This window comes from Arachis hypogaea, chromosome 18 (assembly GCF_003086295.3).
Source record: "Arachis hypogaea cultivar Tifrunner chromosome 18, arahy.Tifrunner.gnm2.J5K5, whole genome shotgun sequence".
NCBI lineage: Eukaryota > Viridiplantae > Streptophyta > Magnoliopsida > Fabales > Fabaceae > Arachis > Arachis hypogaea.
Window position 1 is genome coordinate 127,689,207 of NC_092053.1, and position 7,493 is coordinate 127,696,699.

At 33.6% G+C, this 7,493-nt stretch overlaps 1 pseudogene; it reads left to right on the plus strand.

Annotated features, from left to right (window-relative positions):
* Positions 1–1,172: 1,172 nt before the first annotated feature.
* Positions 1,173–2,403, plus strand: LOC112770686 (transcription factor MYB1R1-like; annotated as a pseudogene).
* The last annotated feature ends 5,090 nt before the right edge of the window (positions 2,404–7,493 follow it).

Sequence of the window (7,493 nt, forward strand, 5' to 3'; positions counted from 1 at the left end):
CAAATTAGAAAAAAATGTTTTGATTCTTAGATTTAGACTCACTAACCACAAAAAAACACTATATATAGCCTTTAGTAGTACAAAAATAATTATAGAAATTAATTATTGCAATATCAATTTACCACTATGAACGTTAGTATCATATTTATAGCAATTAGAATTATAAATTTATGTTTAACTTTTTATATAATTATAATTAAGATATTTTTTAAATCAGTATAATTATGTATTATTCATTAAATGCTAATTGTAATATAATTCTAATAAAGATATTTTTTTTAAAAATAAATTTAGAAGAGAGAATAGTGCCTTTATTTTGAAAAGAAAATAAATTCATGAGAAATTGACACCTTACTTTCATTAGTTGAGGGGAAAATTCAATTTTAGTATATTAAGTAGATTATTTTATATAATTATAATAAAGATATTTTCATAAATTGGTATAATCATGCATTATTCATTAAATGCTAATTGTAATATAATTATAATAAAGATATTTTTCTAAAAATAATTTTAGAAGAGAGAAGAGTGCTTTATTTATATTAAAATAGTACTTTTTAAAAATAAATATATGTTCCTAAATTAGTATAATTATGTATTATTCATTAAATATTAATTATAATATAATTATAATAAATATATTTTTTATAAAATAATTTAGAATAGAGAATAGAAAAGTTCATTTTGGAGGGAAAATGGAGTCATGAGAGATCGACACGTTACCTTCATTAGTCGGGAGAAAACCCAGTTTTAGTATATTAAGTAGATATTAAAAGTATAGATTAAATGCATATAGGGTATGCGTATGAATAATTTAACATATATATTAATATTCTTAATTGTTTAAAATTTTATAGTCATTTTTTATATATAATTTTGATGTATGACATAAATAAAAAATTTATAATTTATAGATAGATAATATATTAAATTTATTTTTTTAATATATATTGTTAGAATATAATTAGGATCAATTAGAATTATTTAATATATCTGAATATTTTTTATAAAATATTACGTCTTTATTATTACGATTCTCTTAACCCCTATAAATACCCTTCTATATTATATCATTCTACATAACTTAAATATACTCAATAATATACAAATTCTTTTTCCAAAAAAAATAATTGTAATTGATCCTATTTATATTCTCTCTCCACCGAGTCACTGACTCGTCAAGTACCGAAGCTCCGATTCCACCTCGAGTCCAACTCAATTAGCTCGATCGAAGAAGATGTGTAGCACCTTTGCCGCCGCCGCAGACTCTTCCATCTCCGGCGACGGTGACTCCCCCACTGCCGTCAAGATTATGCTATTCGGCATTAGGGTGGTGGTGGACTCCATGAGGAAAAGCTTCAGTATGAACAATCTGTCGCAGTACGTGCATCCTCAAGATGACTCCAACAACAACAAAGACGCTCCTCACAACTTCGGCAAGAACCGCGAGCGCGAGCGCAAGCGAGGTGTTCAGTGGACGGAGGAAGAGCACAAGTTGTTCCTGGTGGGATTGCAGAAGGTAGGGAAAGGTGATTGGAGAGGGATCTCTAGGAACTACGTCAAGACTCGGACGCCCACGCAGGTCGCCAGCCATGCTCAGAAGTACTTCCTCCGCCGGAGCAATCTCAACCGCTGTCGCCGTAGATCCAGCCTCTTTGACATCACCACCGATTCGGTCCCTTCGATTCCAATGGAGGAAGAACAGATCCAGAACGGAGACAGTGTGCCTCATTCACAGCCTCTGTGCCCTGCAGCTCCTGAGAATAGCAACACCAATGGATTTCCGATGGTGCCGGTGTATCCGTTGGGGGTTGGTCCAGGTGTGATCAGTCGAAGCTGGGAATCCAATGGATGAACTAACTCTAAGACAGGCAAACATGGAGCTTAATGTGCAAACCAAGCTACTCCATCCGATTCCTGTTGCTTCAAATCCTAAAACATGCACCGTGTCTGATGTTCCCTCCGGCTCTAATTCGCCCCTCAACTTGCCAACATTGTCCCTGGGACTATCCTTCACATCTGATCAAAGACAGACTCCATCAAGACATTCGGCTTTCCATTCGATTCCGAGTTTAAATAACGGAGATAGCATCATAAGTGTTGCTTGATAGACATTATGTCTCTCATGGTTATTATAAAGTCCATGTCTAGAGCATCTTGGATTCACATATAGAAGATGTTTTATTATTGGGATAAGTTAAGAGAAAGATGTTGAAGGAAAAGGGCGATGGATCAGAGAAGGCAAAATGCAAAAGCTTAGGTTAATGAACTAAATTTAATCCTTCAGTTCCTTGTACAGAGTACAGACCCCGAGGTCCGGTTCCTTCTTTGTTTGCTCATGTTAATGTTTATGACCTTATTAAAAATATATATATAATTCTAATCGATCCTAATTAATCATAATTATATTCTAACATATATAAGTTATAATTTATTGAAATAGAATTATAGATTATGTTTTTATTATTTGAGCCAGTTCGTGAACTCGAGCCCGCTCATGAGTTTTTGTTGAGTCAAACTTGAGCTTACGAAATATGCTCAATTGTTGATGAGTCGAACCGTGAACTAAGCTTAATTTTCGTGAGCCGAGCTTGAACTTGGTCTAACTGGACTCACTTCCAGCCTAAGTGTACAAATCTGATACAATCACATTGTATTTTGTCTTATCTCGTTTATAGAACATTGTAAATAAAATACTTATATTCTTATTTTTTTTATACTATAAACGAGATAACAGATAAGATGAATTTTCATAAAAATATTATAAATTATATATTTTATAAATAAAAGATTTTTATTTATTTAAAAAAATCTATTTTTTTTACCAAAGATAGGAGACTCGAACCCGCAACCTCTTAATTGAGTATAGGGAGACTATGTCATTTGAGCTATATCTCAATGAGTTATAACTCAAATGGCATAATCTCTCTATACTCAATTAAGAGGTTACGAGTTCGAGTATCTTATCTTTGATAAAAAAAAATCTGTTAATTGAAATGATGTATGATATTTTATATATTTTTAATTTATATCTTATATTTTAACCTATACTATTTACATAAATAATTGATTTAATAACTAATTTTTTATATACACATAACATAATTGATAACTACGCATTTATTTATAAATGTATCTAATTTAAATAGTAATAATCTAAAACTTCTATAAGTTACAAGTTGTAACAAAATAAAAAACGTGTAACCAATTGGATACATATGTTATACAGTTATAGAGTAGGAAAATTTTGGAATATGAAAATTGGACAACAAATAGAAAAATTTTCACTATACAAATTGACAAACATGTGGACCATTTTGACTATAACCAATAGGAGCACGTTTTAGAATTAATGGACAAAATTTCGCCTCAAAACAACATAGGACAAGTGATGTTTTGCCTTCTCCACACAAGCGTGACTACTTTTCAGCAGAGAGTTGAGTTGGAAGAAAAAAAATGTTGTTAGAATGATAGTTGGTAAAGAAGCTTAAGGGTCAAGAATTAAGACAACAATGTTGCTACTTTAAGGAAAAGCAAAAAAATGTAAAACAATTGACTTGCCACACTTGTCGGCCGCAGTGAAAGAAATGTAGCTCAACTATTGTTCCAAGATTTCTTCTTCTATATATTATTGTTGTCTCTTCCATTACAACATATGCAAATAAAAAGGCTCAAAGTATATTATTGGACTATGCATACTGATGATGGATATGACGTAACAACTGACTGTACAGAGATAGAGATTGGAATTTGACACACCCACAGATACCTGCTTCTTCTGACACGTGCTCTTGTAGGACACGTCATTCTTTATGAAATAATAAAGATATTTTTGAAGCACAGTAGGTATTTTGAAATATGAAATATGCGTAAAAATATCTCATATTGATACATAATTTTACATGTCAAGTGCTATTTCTCATGAAATTCTAGAAGTATTTTTGAAGCACAACAGAATTTGGAATTTTGGATTATGCAGTATGCACAGGGGCATTGATATTAACACATAGTTTTACATGCCCATTTGATTTATGATGGTTTTCAGTGACTAAGAGAAGGCTGAAGACTTTTTGCCTTTTTATCTCATACCCGGTCACGAGACTTTTTCTTTTGTCTCGTATCCAGCCATAAGACTATTCTTTTTGTCTCGTCGACCAGCACGAGATATTTTTCAATTTTATCTCTTGGGCAGCAGAAACAGAAATGTAGTAGAAGAGAGGAAGAATTACACCAAGATATATCTTGGTTCAGCTGCTAAGTACAGTGCAGCCTACATCCAGTCTCCATCACAACAATGATGAAATTTCACTATAATCATCTTTGATTACAAACACCAATTCTCCCTAGGAACTACCCTTCCTATCCGGGACAAGTCCAGAATCTAAAACCCCAATCCTGAACTTGACTTGGTTACTGCCAAGCTTTCAACTGCTAAGTGCTAACCCAACTCGCAAGGAGATTCTCACAGATTCATGAAACATAATATAGATGTACAAAGGACCTCTAAGGACATCTATGGCTTTTTCTTTTAATTTTGCACTCTCTGCCTTTTTCCGCTCTATGGCTTTTTCTTTACAAACCTCATTGTTTGCCTTTTTTCCATGAGACTCAAGACAGACAAAATTAAACAGAAAAATACAAAACAAAAAATATTGAAGGAGAAGAAATTCTGTTAGCTTAGGTAACTATGAGAACACTGTGCCTTGCATTCTCACTCCTTTATCCTTGAATCAAACCCTGACTGTTCACCCTTACTTATAGGGAGAAGCCTCAAAGGTTGAAAACCAAACAAACCAAGCTAATCTTCTTCTTTTTCAAAACAGAACCAGTTCAGCCAGAAAGAGAGAAGAGATAACACATGCAAAACCCAACATGCAATTACCTCTAGTCATTCCTTGGTCACTAACAATCATCAATCTGAGCCTTCCATCTTGTCTTGCTCTCCAAGATGAACTTCTAGCCCTTGATGCATGCTTGATGATAACTTCATCTGCTCCAATCACTGCCCCTTCCATCACGTAGCCACTGTAGCTACCTTCTGTGGTGGTTGAGCAGAATCAGAGACAAGTCATCCTTCCAATGATCTTCTTCTCTGACCAAAATCTTCTCTTCCATTTTTGGTATGGAGAAGGCAAGATCTCTTCACCAAATCTTACCATAAGTGATGAGAATCTTAGCCACAGCATACTTTTAGTTTTGTTTTTCTTGTCATCATTGTGATGGTCTTGTAGCGTGCTTCTTCTTCTTTTCGGTGGCTAGCTTTAGCTTCCATGGTTGCTGCTGTGGTATGACCGAAAAAAAAGAAAGAGTAGAGAGAGAAGAAAGAAAAGACAAAGCTATGAGTAATGAGTGTTATCACAAATAAATTAATTAAGATCAACTCCCCATGCTTTTGTGTAGTAGCGTGTAAGCTACATTAAAGCCATCACATCACTTTCTCTCTCTCATTTATGTTTCCAATGCTAGCAAATTAAATTTTGAAATCCATCTCAAAGTAAGAAATGGGATCCGTTGGAAGCATTGAAACAAAACATTTGCTTTCTTTCTTAATTTGATTCGGACCATGCAAGCTTGCCTTCAAGCAATTTAATTTTGGGCTTAGTCCAACATGGTTCTCGTCCAATTAATCACAAATTGCGTCTACCACTTAATATACCATACTTTAAACAGAGCTAGATACTTAAAAGCACATTGGGCTTGCAGTAATAAGTCAAACTGGCCCAATAAAATAATTCAGCCAACATAATCATATTTAACATCAAGGCTGAAGGTAAGATGCATATATGGGTTTGCAACAGTTTTCCTTTATTTTCGGCCTAAACAGAACCTGCATAGCAAAAATTAATTTAATCAACATATATGAATTAATATTTTTGCAATTAATAATGTTTAGTTATCACAAATGTTAATTTAGAGTTTTCCAAACTCATCAATCTCCCCCTTCATGACAAACATTATTAAAATTGAAATAGAAAGAAATTAAAGATTAGAGTATAGAATACTCCCTTTGCAGATTAGTATTTCTTCCCTTTTCAAATGTTACAAGGCTCCCCCTTAATGTATACTATTTTACCAAGGGAAGCTTTATACCTGTAACTTTAGAAATCAAGCTTAGGCAACTATGTTATTCAATATATTAATTTTTGAGATGTTGAATGCTTAATTTATGAGCAGATTTGGATGACAAACAAAACTCTTTTGTTATCATAAAAGTGATTTTTCTGCTCAAGCGCATACAAAAACAATTTGGTACAAACAAAGATTGATGTTTCCTAAAACTGCTTTTCAAGCTATTTTGAAACTATTTTTCAATTAACAAATCAGAGCAAATTAATCATAGCAAGAAAAATATTTCTAATCAAGCATGATCATCTCAAACCATAGCAACTATTCAGATTTTTCATGTCACAGCTTAAAGGAACTGCCAAAAATAAATTCAAAACAGCAAACATTTTATCAAGGTAAATTAAATGCATTACAAACGCAGCAAACAAACATTTTACCAAGATAAGTCAAAATAAATTACAAACATCAAGCAGCAGCAATCAAGATAGAACAGCTGCATCATCAAACATATCATCACAACAAGATATTGAAACTTGAAACAAGTAAGATCATGAATCCACAAAGGATTTCATCCCCTGTTATATTATGTTAATTTCAATTTTCCAGCATTTCTCTCCCTTTTGGTATCAAGGGGCACCTGCAAAAGATGACATATAGAACAAAATATCCAAAATATACCCAAAGTGTCAAGAGTGTTTCACAGTGACAAATATCTATAGTACCAAAATAAACTACTACAATTTCAGATTGAGCCGTCATAAGCCAAATATCAATAAACAGAAAAGAAACAGGGATTAATCATCAGATAAATGAAACTCAGGTTCCTCAGCCTCTTCTTCATTAGCAGCACCCAACTCTTCCTCAAAGCTTTGTAACATCAGACTCACTCTATCCTTGCACCTCATCCAAGCCCTCTCATTCTCATAGGCTAGCTTGCGGGCCGCCTTATGGGATTGTACCATCAGCTCCGACATGTTTGAGAATTCAGTGAGGATTTCTTTGATTGATTTTGTTGCCTTGGAAGACTTAGGCCGACTCTCAAAGTCACTATTCGAGGCTACAGATTTCTTCCCTTTTGTTCCCTTCACAGCTCCTCCTCCTTTGATCATAGATACCTTATTTTCTACAGCTTCATTTAGGAGATCAATTTTAAAATATTTAAAAATACTTGTTAAAAACAAGCCATAAGGTAGATTCTCCTTTTTGGTGCTCTTAACTGATTCCCACATGTGTCTGATCATAAGGTAACCAAATGATATAGGAGTAGATGTAACAAGAGCAAAATGTATGAGAGAGTCAGAAAAGGTTACTCTGTTATGGGAACCACTTTGAGGGGTCAGAATGGTGCCGTCCAAGCCAGATAAATTTTTACAAATATGTTGCAGGACGATTTTGTACGTGACCCCAACCTGGGAGTCCAACTTCTC